The sequence below is a fragment of the Artemia sp. Qi Xiang Cuo genome, chromosome 3 (genome assembly GCF_049724085.1).
Source record: "Artemia sp. Qi Xiang Cuo chromosome 3, ASM4972408v1, whole genome shotgun sequence".
Taxonomy (NCBI): Eukaryota; Metazoa; Arthropoda; class Branchiopoda; order Anostraca; family Artemiidae; genus Artemia; species Artemia sp. Qi Xiang Cuo.
The window spans coordinates 31,121,242-31,138,092 of record NC_142796.1 but is presented as its reverse complement, the minus strand read 5'-3'; positions in this window follow the sequence as shown (position 1 = coordinate 31,138,092).

The window sequence follows — 16,851 nt, the reverse complement described above, 5'->3', positions numbered from 1 at the left end:
AAGGCTGAACCAACTAGTCAAGCAATATTGTAGATCAAGCTGGTTTTCCCTGATTGTTCAACATCCAATTATCCATTGCCCTGTTATACTGGGCCTCGAATGAGAAATAGACACTGACATCAAGGGGTGTGGCTGCAGTGTGGGGGAATAGTCAGTAGGACTACACCGTTCTTCTTGGAAAATTCCAGTGCATTTATGGAGATATGGGATTCATCATTGTCTAGTATGAAGTATGAGCTGCTTTTTCTGCTCAGTTGAAGCTTGCAAATGTTGCAAGTAGTTGCAAAACAGTTCTTGGGATACCAATTCAGCTTCTATTCAGCATATTCGGCTGAAATTTTTTTCTGGGAAAGATCAAGTACAGAGGCAAGAAATGTCCAGTAGCAGCAACTGTTCCAATCACCGTCACTAGAGTTCTTCTTTCTGCTGAAGTGACTTTACCTACTATTTTTCTCCCTTTCTTGACATTGACCTTTTGGGGCTTGTGAACTGTTGTCACCCCTGTTTTGTCCATGTTGTAAATATCAGCTGCATCAAAGCAGTATTTTTCAAGCATAGTGCACAGGTTGTTGAAAAACTGCGTCACATCGTGAGGATTGAAGTTGGTTTCTTGACTGAGGCTGGTTGCTTCTGGTTTCCTCAGTGATAAAGTAGGATTCCGAGATATGAAACCACACATATTAACTGGATTTATTGTTTCACTATTATGTCAAGGCCCATGAAATTCACATGGCCTGAGTGCAGACTTCGTGCTGCTAGTGGAACAGTGCAGTGCAGTCGGTGTCAACAGTGGTTTCATCCAAAGTGTGCAGGCATTTCTATTGAGGAGAGAAAACAATGTGGTGAGTGGTTATGTTTAAACTGCCAGTTCCCCCGTTCTTTGAATGATGACCCTGAACCACCTTCAACACCACTTTCTCTACCCCCTGGCTCTAAACCACGCTCTACACCCAAGTCTGCCACAAAACCTACAACCCCAAAATCAGTTTCAAAAAATCAAGCTTCCTAAGTCCCCCTTGTGTTGACTGTGTTAAACATATAAAACAGCTGGCTGATCTCCAAGCTAAATACAATTCCCAGTTAGAGAAGAATTCAGACCATGAAGTAGCCATAGAAGATTTGAAAAAACAAGTTGACATTTTTCTCAATGACCAAAAATTGGTAACAACATACTCCATGAACGCGATCTTGAAATTAAAAAATTAAGTGAAAATAATAACTCCCATAATTCCCTCAGCCTCCTTATGGAAGATGAACTCTACAATCTAGAAAACAATCAAGTGACCCTTAAATCGAAAATCACCAAATTACAAGAGGACTTAAAAAACAACGAAGCAATTATTACTACACTAGGGGATCAATTATCAGACTTCAGTAAATCCAGCATTAATTGCAAAGTATCCCATGAGAGCATACAAATACCTACTTGTAGTATGACTACTGATGACGCCCTTGAGTTCGTGAATAGTCCAGTGACTTCCGGTTTTTCACATAAATTATCAGGTGATAATGAACTAAACAAAAGGATTAACAAGGTTATGGAGAAGTCATTACCGGACGATGACATTGTTATTATTTTTGAAGAAATTACGAAAGTGATGGATAAAAGGGAAATGAATATAAAAATAAGCAGAAAGGAAAATGTGATCTGTAAGCATTTTGATAGTGGTTTCTGCAAGTTTCGCAAACAATGCAAGTTTCTACATATTTGTCGTCATTTTATTTCGGGAGTTTGTGTGTCTGATAAGTGTATTTGTGACCATGTTCATCTGTGTTCTGTTTTATCTTGTATTGATAAGTCGTGTACTTTTGCTCATGCATCTTCAGGATTGGTGTGCAGGTTTAAAACCCAACGTTTTTTAGAGCGACGCCGAAAGTATTCACACCCCCCCCCCTAGTTCGTGTTCCATTCGACTTTCAGTCTTATCCCCCTGCATACCCAATACAGAGCAGTTTACCTCAGGAATCCATCCCTCGAAACAATCCTCCGCCCCAAGTACTTACGCGTACCCATTCAGTCCAACCCCCACAATCACTTTACTCAATTTGGACCATCCCCCCCACCCCTCACTCATATTCCTCCCAAAAATCCACTTCCTTTCGGACTCCGTTCTTCTCCATGCGTCCAAGAAGTTACCGGCTGGTTCTGGACTCCCCGTTATTTGCCGAAACTAACCCAACCCCTCCTCTCTCAGACACCCCCAATGTACTTCCCTCCCTCAGCATCATCTTGCCCCCCCACCCCCCATATAAAGAACACTCCCAATTGGACTTATTCTCAGATCACCAGGAAACCTTTCTCCCCTCCCTTACACTTTATCCCCCCTGGCTACCCTACCAGTATGACTCTGGTTTAAGAGTAAGCAGGCCGAACAATCCATTTGTAACACCTCCATGCACAGTTTCTAAAACTTCAAATAGTTACCGCTGTTTAGAGTCTCCGCTAGTACCTGCTCAATTAAATGCAATTGTATTTGAAAAAGACGGATTTGATCCCCCTGTCCCTTGTTCTCACTATCCAAGTTTAGTCCCTGTCAAGAATTCCACTAGAACCCCTGACGCTATCTGTGGTATAAAACAGTTAAGTGTAAAAACAGTATCTTCACAAGTCGCTTTCGATTCCCCAAACTTTTGTTGAGCAACACTGAAAGCCTTAACTTTGAAAAACTTAATGAATTAGACACCCTTTCTAAAATATATAGATTAGATGTAATCGCTATTACTGAAGTTCAAGCTCAAAATTTGCACATTTTAAAGATTAACAATTTTTCTCAGTTTATTGAACTCAGACCAGAAAACCACCCTCTGGGTAAGAAAGGTGGCGGAATTCTGTTCTTTGTCTGTATTGATTTATGCCCAAGTGAAATCCCAATTCTGTGTCTTACTCCCTTTGATGAAGTTATGTGGGTGTGTGTTCGACCTAAAGTCTTGCCGCGTCCTTTTAATTTAATTGTCCTGTGTTGTTTTTATTACTCCCCTAATCAGAGATCCGCTGACAAAATACATTTTATCGAGAAATTACATGCAAGTACTGACTTTGTACTATCAAAATACCCAAATGCAGGAATTTTCCTGATGGGTGACGCAAACGATATGAGACTTGATTCTACATGTAACGCTTGTAATTTAAAACAGGTCGTTAATGTCCCTACTACAAAAGGCAATACTACTCTTGATTTAATTTGACTAATCTTTCGAAGTTTTACAAACCCGTCTCCACTCTGCCCCCTCTAGGGGGTAGTTACCACTTTAGCCTTTTCCTATCTCTGCTGGCTAAAGTTAAACAGTCGTGTTCTATAACTGAAACCGCTTATAGACCTCTCACTGGCTCAGGACTTTTCAATTTTGGCTCCTGGATTACTACTGAAAATTGGTCCACTGTGTATCAAACAAATGACGTTGACTACATGGCTTCGTCCCTCCAAAATTTATTGAGGAGGAATTATGAATTCCACTTCCCTGAGAAAAAATTTAAAGCGTGTTCTACAGATAAGCCTTATGTTACTGAGTCTTTTAGAAAACTCATAAGAAAAAAAAATCAATTTTTCAAAGCAGGTTGATTACTGAGGCTAATAGTCTCAGGAAGTTCCTAAGGAAAAAATTAAGACAAGCAGCTTCTAATTATTATAAAAATAAAGTCAAAGATCGATATTATAACAAGCCCAAACAATGATATAGAAAAATTAAAGAAACATGCAGAAAAATTCCTGCCGAAGTTGATTTTCATCTCCCTGAACCCCTAATAAGACTTACAACGATTTGAACTTGTACCTTGCTTCCATCGTGGAAAGTCTCCCCCCTTTCACTGGCTCAAGTCCAACTATTCCTCCCAATACTTCCTTCCCCTTTATTTCTGCCTCTGATGTTATAAATAAAATTCTTAAGCTTAGAAAATCAAGTATTTGTCCCTTGGACATCCCAATTGACTTAATTAAAGCCTTTTTGAACAAAATTGCTGAGCCTTTATCAAATATTTTCAACCACATCACAAAATTCGGTAAATTCCCAAGTTGCTGGAAACAAGGTTTTATACAACATTCGCCCCATTACACTCACTTCTGTTTTTTCCAAACTTTATGAAGGGTTCCTCTGTGAGGATAAAATTTGTCTGCGTATTGACACCCAGCAGTAACTTAAAGAAAACTTCCACCACCCATTACCTTGTGCACTTAATGCATACCATCGTAAGTAGCCTTGATAAACCAAATGTTTGGCTGAACCTTATCTTAGTTGATTTCCAAAAAGCTTTTGACCTGGTTGACCACACCACCCTAATTCGTTCACTCCTGGTTAACTTTAAACTTGATCCTCTGTTAGTAAATATTGTTATATTGTTTCTTTCAAATAGATCTCAAGTTGTTAAATACAAAAATATTTTCTCTAACCCCCTCCCTATATATTGTGAAATTCCTTGAGGAACCTTAGACCACTTTTATTTCTAGTCATGATTAACGATATTGGTAAGGACTTCCCCAAAAGGTGAAAATACGTGGATGACTTGTCGATCCTCGAAGTATGTCACAGGAATATTAAAAGTGATCCCCTTTAGAAAACAATTTGAAGAGATTTTTGCAGTTTACACACATCAAGCCAATTATTTTCTTCTGTATCAATGCTTTTTCTTGCCAAATGAATGTAGGCTATTAGAAATGGCCGCATGTATTGCAGATATTGTTCAAGGTAAGAAAGAAGAACTAGAGTTGTTTGATCTTAAGAATGAAATCTGTAATTTTGAATACTTTTCGTAATCCTAGTAAAACATGCGTGAAATGTTTCTCAATTTACGAAGATCAGCCTGCATTTTTGCCATCTTCTTGGACTTCTCATAATTACACGTAAGTTAAAAAAACATTACTATACAAAAAACAGAGATAGTATCTTCAAAAGAAAAATCAGATATTTAACAGACCAGGGTTTTCGAGAAGGGGCCAAAGAAAAGATCAAGGTTAGTTATTACAATGATGATTACATAATGGTTTTATCCAAGCAAGCTACATGTAAGTTAAAAAAACAGTACTACACAAAAAAAAGAGATAGCATTTTAAAAAGAAAAAAGCAAAGGCATTTAACAGACCAGGATTTTCGAGAAAGAGCGAAACAAAAGATCAAGGTGCGTTATTACAATGATGAAGATTACCGAAACAAATACAAGAACAAATATAAGAAAATAGAAAAGAAAAGGTATACATTCGACCAGGCGTACCGAGAATTAAAAATTGAGAGAACCACACAAAACATCAAGGAGTGTTATCACAATGATGAAGATTTCCGAAACAAATACAAGAAAAAAGTTGCTACCAGAATAATGGGTAGATACTGGGGTGACAAAAGCTATAGTGAAAAACCTCTGCGAGGTTGTACCAAAGAATGCATAAAGACAAAGTTAAAAATTACATCATGGCGTAATGATTTTAGTTCATGAGGTCATGGCGTACCGATATTATTTCATGACGTCTTCAGAAATAACAACATAATGTCGTGTTTTTCTATTCACGTCATAGCTATAATAAAACTATGACGATGTTCATTATTTATCTAGTAGAGTTTCAGACAAGGTGGTTCTAATGATGTACTTTCGTTTTGATCTGATTCTATTTTTAGGAGTTCTGGGTTTTTATATTTCTTAGCATTGGACTGATCGTCTCTTACTAGGTTGCTAGCTGCTGCTGCAACCCGGATTCACATTTATAGTTATGAGAGGCAGCGTGGCCGAGTGGTCCAAGGCGCTGGTGTTAGCCACCAGTCTCTTTGGAGGCGTGGGTTACTGCTGGTATACGATTATGATTTATGTATAAAAATCAAATATCTTTGAAAAGACTGCAGTATGAAAAGACATCAAAAATGCAGTTTTTAGTGGAAAAATTTATTCTCTTTTAGAAATAATTTATTTTTGTTACAAAAGATTTTTAACCCAATAAATTTCCTTTAAAATGAGCCATTGAACAACTCTCTACGATGGTCCAGCGCCAAGCTATCTGTGGAAAAGAAAGAAAAAATAAAAATAATATGCCGTTTAGGCAGAATGTTATAGTAGCTGTCACTTTTCTTGATTTTCAAGCCAATATATTTCCCTTGCTGTTCAAGCCAAGGGACAGAAAGTTTCCTATACAGGAGTTTCGGACAAGGCGGTTCTAATGGTGTACTTTTTGTTTTGATCTGACTCCTTTTTTTTTAGCAACTATGTGTTTTTATATTTCTTAACATTGGATGTGATCGTCTCTTACTAGGTTGCTAGCTACCGCTGCAACCCGGATACAGTTCGTTATCACGAACTGTTTGCTTTGATGTATCTATTGGTATCAAAATTTCGTTCTTTAGAGTTTCGGTTACTATTGAGACAAGTAGCTATTATTACTATAGAGTTCATTGCCATGAACTGTTTGATCGCTTCAGAATTCAAATATCTTTGAAAAGACAGTTGTATGAAAACAACATTTTACTTTTGTTTTGATCTGATTCTATTTTTAGGAGTTCTGGGTTTTTATATTTCTTAGCATTGGACTGGTCGTCTCTTACAAGGTTGCTAGCTACTGCTGCAACCCGGATCCACATGTATATTCTATCTGTGGGAAAGAAAGAAAAAAAATATGCCGTTTAGGCAGAATGTTGTAGTAGCTGCCACTTTTCTTGATTTTCAAGCCAATATATTTCCCTTGCTGGTCAAGCCAATGGACAGAAAGTTTCCCATACAAAGGTTTCGGACAAGGTGGCTCTAATGGTGTACTTTTTGTTTTGATCTGACTCTTTTTTTAGGAGTTATGGGTTTTTATATTTCTTAACATTGGACGTGATCGTCTCTTACTAGGTTGCTAGCTACCGCTGCAACCCGGATTTAAAGTCTAAATAAAACTTCTATTAATTAGGACTACATTAGATCCTCTTGACTGACATCGATCCTTTATGTAAATATTTCTTAACATTGGATAATAAAAATTATCATCATATCTTATATGTAACTTTCACTTTATAAGTCTTCGATAGTCTAATGTTAAGCACTGCCCACTTGTTACGTGGAAGAACAGGGTTCGATTCCCCGTCGGGGAGAACTTTTAATGTGAGATAAGATAAGATATTTAGATAAGATATTTATTTCAAAAAATGGCTATCACAAGCCCCGAAGGGCCGAATTTGCATTTCGGGGTCATATAATAAAAAAAGACACAAATAGCACAACAACTAAAAAACTGGCTAAACAATGCCAAAAACAACAATATCAGAAAGGCAAAGCCATTCAGTAGTCTAACAAAAAGTGTCAAATGTAAGCAATTTAAAAAGGCAAAAATTAAAACAAAACCAAAAAAAAATTTGAGATAAAAATAATGTTAAAAAGGTTTAAAGGAGATTGTATAAAAAGGGGGGGGGATGGAACAGCCAAACGGACACCAGCATCGGTATCACCAGAAAAAAAAAAAAAAAAAAAAAAAAAAAAAAAAAAACTAGTGGTTTATTTGATCAGTAATGAAGGGGACAAAGTTTTTTTCATATCTGGAGGTAAAACAACGGATGGGGGACAACATAGGGATGGGTTCAGATACAGTACGTGGCAGGCGGTGTCTGGATGGGGAGTGTCTTTTGGGGAAAATGTTTTCCGTGCGAGGGTTTATTATTGCATTTTTTGCAAAACGGAGGCACAGCGTTCCTCTCCTGTGCTCAAGAGTTTCCAGCTTGGCCTTTTTTAGAAGGAGTGAATATGGTACCAAAGTTTCTTTAAAAATTATTCTTAGGGCTCTTTTTTGATTAGATTCAATTTTATCTAATTCATCACGGGAGATGCCAAACTGGACAAGCATATTCAAGATGCGAGCGGACAAAGGAAGTATAAATCCTTAAAGAATGGGATGGGGGGATGTTAAATTTATTCAAGAGCTTAAGGAGAGATGGACGCATTAGCTCTACGGACAATATCTTTCACGTGGATATCCCACTTTAAATTAGAGGAAATTGTAACCCCAAGTAATTTAAAGGAAGACACAGAAATATCTAGGGGTATAGGGTCAAGGAAGGCGGGAATAGATTTCAAGAAATTTATCGTAATTATATTTGATTTAGTGGAATTTACTTTCCTATTTAGGTTTTTAGCTTCATCCGAAATGTGGGATAGAATTTCAAGGGGGTCACTTTTAATATTCCTGTGACATACTTCGAGGATCGTCAAGTCATCCACGTATTTCCACCTATGGGGGAACTCGTTAACAATATCGTTAATCATGACTAGAAATAAAAGTGGTCCCAATAAGGTTCCTTGAGGAATTCCACAATATATAGGGAGGGGGTTAGAGAAAATATTTGTGTATTTAACAACTTGGGATCTATTTGAAAGAAACGATATAACAATATTTACTAACAGAGGATCAAGTTTAAAGTTAACCAGGAGTGATCGAATTAGGGTGGTGTGGTCAACCAGGTCAAAAGTTTTTTGGAAATCAACTAAGACAAGGTTCAGCCAGACATTTGGTTTATCAAGGTTACTTACAATGGTATGCATTAAGTGCACAAGGTAATGGGTGGTGGAAGTTTTCTTTAAGTTACCAAACTGCTGGGTGTCAATACGCGGAAAAATTTTATCCTTAAGCCAGTCACAGAGGAAACCTTCATAAAGTTTGGAAAAAACAGAAGTGAGCGTAATGGGGCGAATGTTGGCGAAAGTCAGACTGGCGCAATTTTTAGGGACAGGTGTTATAAAACCTTGTTTCCAGCAACTTGGGAATTTACCAAATTTTGTGATGTGGTTGAAAATATTTGATAAAGGCTCAGCAATTTTGTCCGAAAAGGCTTTAATTAAGTCAACTGGGATGTCCAAGGGACAAATACTTGATTTTCTAAGCTTAAGAATTTTATTTATAACATCAGAGGTAGAAATAAAGGGGAAAGAAGTATTGGTAGGACTAGTTGGACTTGATCCAGTGAAAGGGGGGAGACTTTGCATGATGGAAGCAAGGTACAAGTTCAGATCGTTGGCAGTCTTATTAGGGGATTCAGGGAGATGTAAATCAATTTCGGAAGGACATTTTCCGCATATTTCTTTAATTTTTCTGTACCATTGCTTGGGCTTGTAAGAATATAGATCTTTGACCTTATTATTATAGTAATTAGAAGCTGCTTTTCTTAATTTTTTCTTTAGGAACTTCCTTAGACTATTAGCCTCAGTAATCAACCTGCTTTGAAAAAATTGATTTTTTTTTCTTATAAGTTTTTTAAAAGAATCAGTAGCATAAGGCTTATCTGCTTAACACGTTTTAAATTTTTTCTCAGGGAAGAGGAATTCATAATTACTCCTCAATAGATTTTGGAGGGACAAAGCCATGTAGTCAACGTCATTTGTTTGATACACAGTGGACCAATTTTCAGTAGTAATCCAGGAGCCAAAATTGAAAAGTCCTGAGTCAGTGAGTTGTCCATAAGGGGTTTAATTTATATAAAACGTCAGTCTGCGGAGAAAGACAGTCGTTTTCTATAACTTTAGCCAGCGGAGATAGAAAACGGCTAAAAGGGTAACTAGCCCCTAGAGGGGGCAAAGTGGAGACGGGTTTGTAAAAATTCTAATGATTAGCGCAAATTAGATCAAGAGTAGCATTTCCTTTTATAGTTGGGACATTAACGACCTGTTTTAAATTAAAAGCGTTACATGTAGAATCAAGTCTTATATCGTTTGCGTCACCCAATAGGAAGATTCCTGCATTTGGGTATTTTGATAGTACAGTCAGCACTTACATGTAATTTTTTGATAAAATTCATTTTCTCAGCGGATCTCTGATTAGGGGAGTAATAAAAACAACAAAAGAAAATTAAGTTAAAAGGATATGACAATATCTTGAGTCGAACACACATCCACCCATGTTAATCCCCTTGCTTCAGAAACTAAATAGGGATACTACTGATATAGAAATCATAGAGGACACAGAACAGAATCCTGCCAAATGTCTTACCTAGTGAATTATTTTCAGGCCTGAGTTTAATAAATTGAGAAAAATTTCTAATCTTTAACATGTGCAAATTTTGAGCATGAAATTCAGTAAAAGCGATTGCATCCAATCTATATATTGTAGAAATGGTGTCTAATTCATTGAGTTTTTCAAAGTTCAGGCTTTCAGCGTTGCTCAACAAAAGTTTGGGGAATCGAAAGCGACTTGTGAAGGTACCGTTTTTACACTTTACTTTTTTTATATCACAGATACGGTCAGGGGTTCTAATGGAATTCTTGACGGGGGTTAAACTTGGATAGCGAGAACAAGGGACAGGGGGATCAAATCCATCTTTTTCAAATACAATTGCATTTAATTGAGCAGGTACTAGCGGAGACTCTAAACAGCGGTAACTATTTGAAGTTTTAGAAACTCTGCATGGAGATGTTAAAAGAGGATCATTCTGCCTGCTTACTTTTAAACCTGAGTCATACTGGTAGGGTAGCCAGGGGGGATAAAGTGCAAGGGAAGGGAGAAAGGTTTCAAGGTGACCTGGGAATGTCAAGTTGGGAGTGTTCTTTAAATGGGGGGGGGGGTCGGGGGGCAAGATGATGCTGAGGGAGGGAAGTACGGTGGGGGGTCTCTGAGAGGGGAGGGGTTGGGTTTGTTTCGGCAAATAACGGGTGGAGTCCAGAACCGGCTGGTAACTTCTTGGACGCACGGAGACGAAAGGAGTCGAAAGGAAGTGGATTTTTGGGAGGAATATAAGTGAGGGGGGGGGGGGGGGTTTGGGGATGGTCCGAATTGAGTGAAGTAATTTTGGGGGTTGGACTGACTGGGCACGCGTAAGTACTTGGGCGGAGGATTGTTTCGAGGGATGGATTCCTGTGGTATACTGCTCTGTAACGGGTATGCAGGGGGATAAGACTGAAAGTCGAATGGAACACGAACAAGGGGAGGGGGGGTCGGGAATACTTTCGGCGTCACTCTAAAAAACGTTGGTTTTAAAACTTCGCTTAAATCCTGGAGATGCATGAGCAAAAGTACACAACTTATCAATACAAGATAAAACAGAACAAAGATCAACATGGTCAAAAATACACTTATAAGACACACAAACTCCCGAAATAAACTGACAACAAATATGCAGAGACTTGCATTGTTTGCGGAACTTGCAGAAACCACTATCAAAATGCTAGCAGATTACATTTTCCTTTCTGCTTATTTTTATATTTATTTCACTTTTATCCTTCAATTTTGTAATTTTTTCAAAGATAATAAAAATCTCATCGTTTGATAATGACTTCTCCATAACCTTTTTGTTTAGTTCATTATCACCAGATAATTTATGTGAAAAGCCGGAAGTCACTGCACTATTAACGAACTCAAAGGCGTCATCAGTAGTCATACTACGCGTAGGTATTTGTAAGCTCTCACGGGATACTCTGCAATTAATGCTGGATTTGCTGAACTCAGATAATTGATTCCCTAGGGTAATAGTAATTGCTTCGTTGTTTTTTAAATCCTCTTGTAATTTGGTGATTTTCAATTTAATGGTCACCTGATTGTTCTCTAGACTGCAGATTCATCTTCCATAAGGAGGAGTTGTGAATTATGGGAGTAGATATTTTCACTTAATTTTTTAATTTCAAGATTACCTTCCTGGAGTAAATCGTTACGAATTTTTTGGTAATTGAGAAGAACTTCATTGTTTTTTCAAATCTTTAATGGCTACTTCGTGCTCTGCATTCTTCTCTAACTGGGAATTGTATTTAGCTCGGAGATCAGCCAGCTGTTTGATGTGTTTAACACAGTCAACACTAGGGGGACTTGGGAAGCTTGATTTTTTTAAATTGATTTTGGGGTTATAGTTTTTGTGGCAGACTTGGGTGTAGAGCGTGGTTTAGAGACAGGGGATAGAGAAAGTGGTGTTAAAGGTGGTGCGGGGTCCTCATTCAAAGAATGGGGGGACTGGCAGTTTAAACAAAACCAGTCCCCCCGTTGTGTGGAATTATAATCACTATCCTTTAAATTTAAAATTTAAAAAAGAAACTTGTTTATTTACATCCTAGCTAAAATAATGGAGATAATATGAATGAACCACAGGGTTCAGTTTCTTTGGGCTTGAGTTCGTTTTTAAACTGTAAATACAAACAGGAAAAAGCCTAATGCTTTTTCTTCTTTTAAATAGTAAGAGACGAAACTCAAACAATCAAGTAGCTAAGTCCAATATATGGAATGGTTTGCTATTTCAGTGATCGTCTTTTAATGTAATTGGTGGTTCAAAGCCATCCGGGGTCGATTTCTTTTAGTTTGTAATTCCGCTATCAATAAAAACATGATACCGCCGATACTTACAAAATTCCAATTTACAGTATCGATCCCTTAATGATCTCCTAATGATCGTTTTTTAATACAACTTCAGTTACTATGGACTAAAGTTCGTTCTTTAATGTGAAACCCGGAACTATTAAAAAAATATTTCATCTTTAATTACAGAAGGAACTAGATGTAGCAAGTTTTACTATTGAGACGAGTCGGTCTTACTATACAACATACAGTTCGTTATCACGAACTGTTTGCTTTGATGTATCTATTAGTATCGAAATTTCGTTCTTTAGAGTTTCGGTTACTATTGAGACAAATAGCTATTATTACTATAAAGTTCATTACCATGAACTGTTTGATTGCTTCAAAATTCAAATATCTTTGAAAAGACTGCAGTATGAAAATACTTCAAAAATGCAGTTTTTTTGATAAAATTGATTCTACACAGAAACTATTTTATTTTTAATTACAAAAGTGACTAAATGTAGCAATTACCTTTAAAATGAGCCATTATACAGCTCTCTATGATTTTTCAGTGCCCAGCTAGCTGAGGAGTAAAAAAAAGCGGAAAGAAAAAAAGATGCCGTTTGTGGAGAATAACGTGGTTAAAGTCAATTTTCTTGATTTTCAAGCCAACATATTTTCTTTGCTATTCAAGCCAAAGGACGGTAAGTTTTCTATATAGAAATTTTGGACAAGGTGGTTCTAATAGTGAACTTCTTGTTTAGATCTGAATCTTTTTTCAGGAGCTATTGGTTACTTTAGTTTTTACTATGGGGCGTGATCGTCTCTTACTAGGTCGCTAGCTACCGCTGCAACCCGGATTTCAAGCCAATATATTTCCCTTGCTGTTAAAGTCAAATGACAGAAAGTTTCCTCTAATGGTATGCATTTTGTTTTGATCCGACCTTTTTTTAGGAGTTATAGGTTTTTATATTTCTTAACATTGGACGTGATCGGCTCTTACTAGGTTGCTAGCTACCGCTGCAACCCGGATTAGCCACATCAATTTCCTTTAAAATGAGTGATTACACAGCTCGGTTATAGCATTGACATGGTAGCAAGTGATGTTCAGTACCACAACGTGTGCTTACTACAGTTTATGAAAAAGGCAAGTGCCCAGCTGGTGAAACGGACGCACGAGAAGTGGTTTTTGGAACTTATTAAGGAATACGAACAAGTTTTACTGAAAGGAAAGACGGTGACACTCTGTCAACTGCGCGCATCATTTGTTTTAATCTTGTCTAGAACAGACCCAAAAATCAGAAGAAACTATCAGTCAACCTGCTTGAAGAGAAGACTTTTACAGCATTACGGAATTTTTCTGAGCGTCATTTCGCAGCCGGGACATTCAAACATCTTTTTTCTTCGCGAAAAAATTTCTGCCGAGAGTTTAATCGTTGCTATGAACAGCGTTCAGCAAACCGTCGAACAGGAGTTTGTGCGTGTGGGGTCCAAAGAAGATGACAGCAGTAGTTATTCGAGCTATTTTCTTGAAGAACGGGATGCCGTACTTGCAAGCAAAGCGTCTAAAAGCCGGCTCCTCAAAATTTTGTATGAAACCTGGGAGCATGAAACCTGGTGGATTCAAGGAGAGATTCAAAGTGTCTCTGGTCAAGCGCGGCTGCAGTCCAACTTTACCAGAACAATGTGACTATGAGGAATGCTTGTCCTCCAGCCACGAAGAGGCTGACCAACGCCTTATGACACATGCCAAGTACACTAGCCGTTACGCATGTAGCATCGTTGTGCATGCCAACGAAACAGACGTGGCAGTAGCCTGCGTTCTTTTTTTTGAAGAGCTTCAAGCTGAGGGGCTCAGCGAACTTTTCTTGAAGTTCCCGACTTACATTATCCCAGTACACGAGCTGACGGATGGAGTCGACTTGTCCAAAAAGGAGCAGATTATATTACCATTCGTGCACTGTCTGTCAGGGTGTGACACAACGAACTTTTTCTTCGGTTTCGGGAAAGCTTCTTTCTTAAACACCGCAGTGTTTCTAACGTTTGCCTCAAATGAGGTGTCTGTGACGGAGCGGAACAAGGATGCAAAAGGGAAGCTTTCAGTCGACGCGTTTAGAGAAGTTTGAGACCTGTCAAAATCCCTGGTCATTGAAATGTACGGTAAACAGGCCGGATTCAATTCACTGGCCAGTGTAAGGGCTTGCATTTGGTGCCAGAAACAAGATGTGAGGACTGCCACCTTTGAGCCATGCATACGAAGAGCCATATTCGCTATATGGATAATCAAGTCATAAGTACAAGCTCGGCCGAGAATTCCAGATCTAGTGCTGCGTAGACGGAAGATGGCCAAAGGGGGAATGTATGAGGTTATCCCAAGCTATGGAGTTGCATCAAATCTGGAAGCTTACTGCAGATGCAAAAGTAGAAGATGTAGGAAAGACTCTAGCTGATCAAAAATGAAAGGATGCTGGCCTTGCCCCATCTGAATTCTCGGAAGAAGAAAATGAGGAATATTTTTGTAGTTCTATTTGATACCTTTTACTTTTAATTACAACAGGTCCCTAATCAGTTACTATTACCCAATTTTACGGACAGGCCGAGTAAGACAACTCCAGTGCGCCGACTGAATCCAACTGTGAAACAGAATTCTTTCATGTAGTAAATAGCTCAGTCGTATCAGTGGCAAATGAGGTCCGAAAAAGATAATTATAGAACCTTCAGTATACCAGAAAATAAGTTCGTTCATTTTAAAAAAATACTTTTTTTAGTCAACATTTATTTTAAACCTATTTTTATTTTTAAGTAAAAGTAATTTTTTTTAAACAGTTAGAAAGTTTGAAGTATTCCTACCCTTTGAAGAAAAAATAAACTATGTCCATTTTCACGATACGGCTAGTGATCATTTCTCTGACACTACAAAAAAAAATTCGCAGACCTTTTAAAAATAATGATAGTTTTTATGTTTTTTCACTCAAACTGTACGGAATTGAATGAACTTTATTTTGTAATATTAAAAAAAAGTTTGTTACCTTGAAGAAATTTCGAGTATTTAGCCTTTCTTTGAGATATTGGTCGAATTTTACAGCACTTATTTTGAAACTGCGGTATATAGAGAAAAATTGTGTTATTTTTCAATTTAAAATCATATTCTTTTAGATCTAGATCTCTTCTTTCGACTGATGTAATATAACGCTAGATTCCTCAACCCTATAATTCGCAAAAAAATTATGAATCGGCACACTTAGTTATAGGCTAAATTCGGCTTTTTTGGCCTATGTCTCAGAAACGCCCCAACGGCGAACATGCGCCCTACGATATTCGTTTTCAGCATGGTCAACTAACTTAGGATCCGTCCTCAGCATTTTTGTACCTTCCGGCATTGGTGGGTGCACGATACAGAATCTGGCGCCCTGACTAGAACGTAAGAATTGAACATAAGAGTAAAAGCATAAGAATTTAATAAATGAATCACTGCTATTACAGACAAAGGAGGAACAGAACACTGAGATCAGTATAGTCCAAAGCCATCAGCATATAATATGGCTTTCAGAAGTTTGTCCTTTAGCTTCTCCTTTGACCTGTATGCTGGGAGAAGGAGGACATTAAAGCATGTAGCAGCAGTAGGAAGCCTAGAAAGAAGAAAAATATAATAGACAAAATAGTAGTTAGGCTTACTAATTCATAAAAGAATAAAAATACAATAGACCCTAAGTCAAAAAGCAAAATTATAAGATATAGCACTTTACTTAAAAACAAAATTTAATGATCCCAACAAATTTTCTCTTTCCCTGCGCACAAATACACATTTTTATTTTGTAAACATACAAGAAGGACATAAATGCAAGACTTTTTGAGAATTGTGGATCTTTTTAGCATAATGTATCTAAAAGAACTTACGATTTCCTATTCCAAAGAATAAAGTTCACAACTTTAAAAATTTTAAATTGTGTATTTATGCCAATTCAACCTTTTTCATTGGCTTTGCGGACTGAGTATGATATTGGAGGAAACAAGAGCTATGAAGATATACTTTAGCAATAGAATTGAGTCTCCCCCTTCCACTCTATGGGATTTTTGGGGACAATAATTGGTACACTACACATTAAATCTTATTTAGAAGCTTAGGCATAAACTTCAAGACAAGAGGATGGCTCATGTACCAAACCTCTCTTCAGACTATCATTTAGCCTCCTCTCAACAGAAAGCGTTATCAAAGGAGGCATTGTCGAATGTTAAAAATCTTCTGTTTAACCCTTACTGTTGACTCGCGGCGCTTGAAACTAAATGTGTCCACAAAATTGCTGGTATTACCTACCTTGATCGAATCTCAAACATCGAACTCCTTGAGCGCCTTAAAGTGAAATCAATAACCCTCACCAAGATCCAACTCCATCAACTTCGTTGACTCGGTCAAATGATACGAATAAGGCAATCACGTCCCTCAAAAATCATCTTTGAAGGCTAAATTTACTGTTCTCACCCTCAAGGTAATCCCCCCAAAGAGGTGGAAGAGAAATTTTGCGCTTCATCGCCTTTTAGACTTTCTTCGCCAAGCAGAACACTGCGAGGCATACAGAAGACATATCCACGCCATTACGAAAAAAGAGGCCCCAAGACAACCTTCAAGGATGGATGAGACTTAGTCAAGTAAGTCACC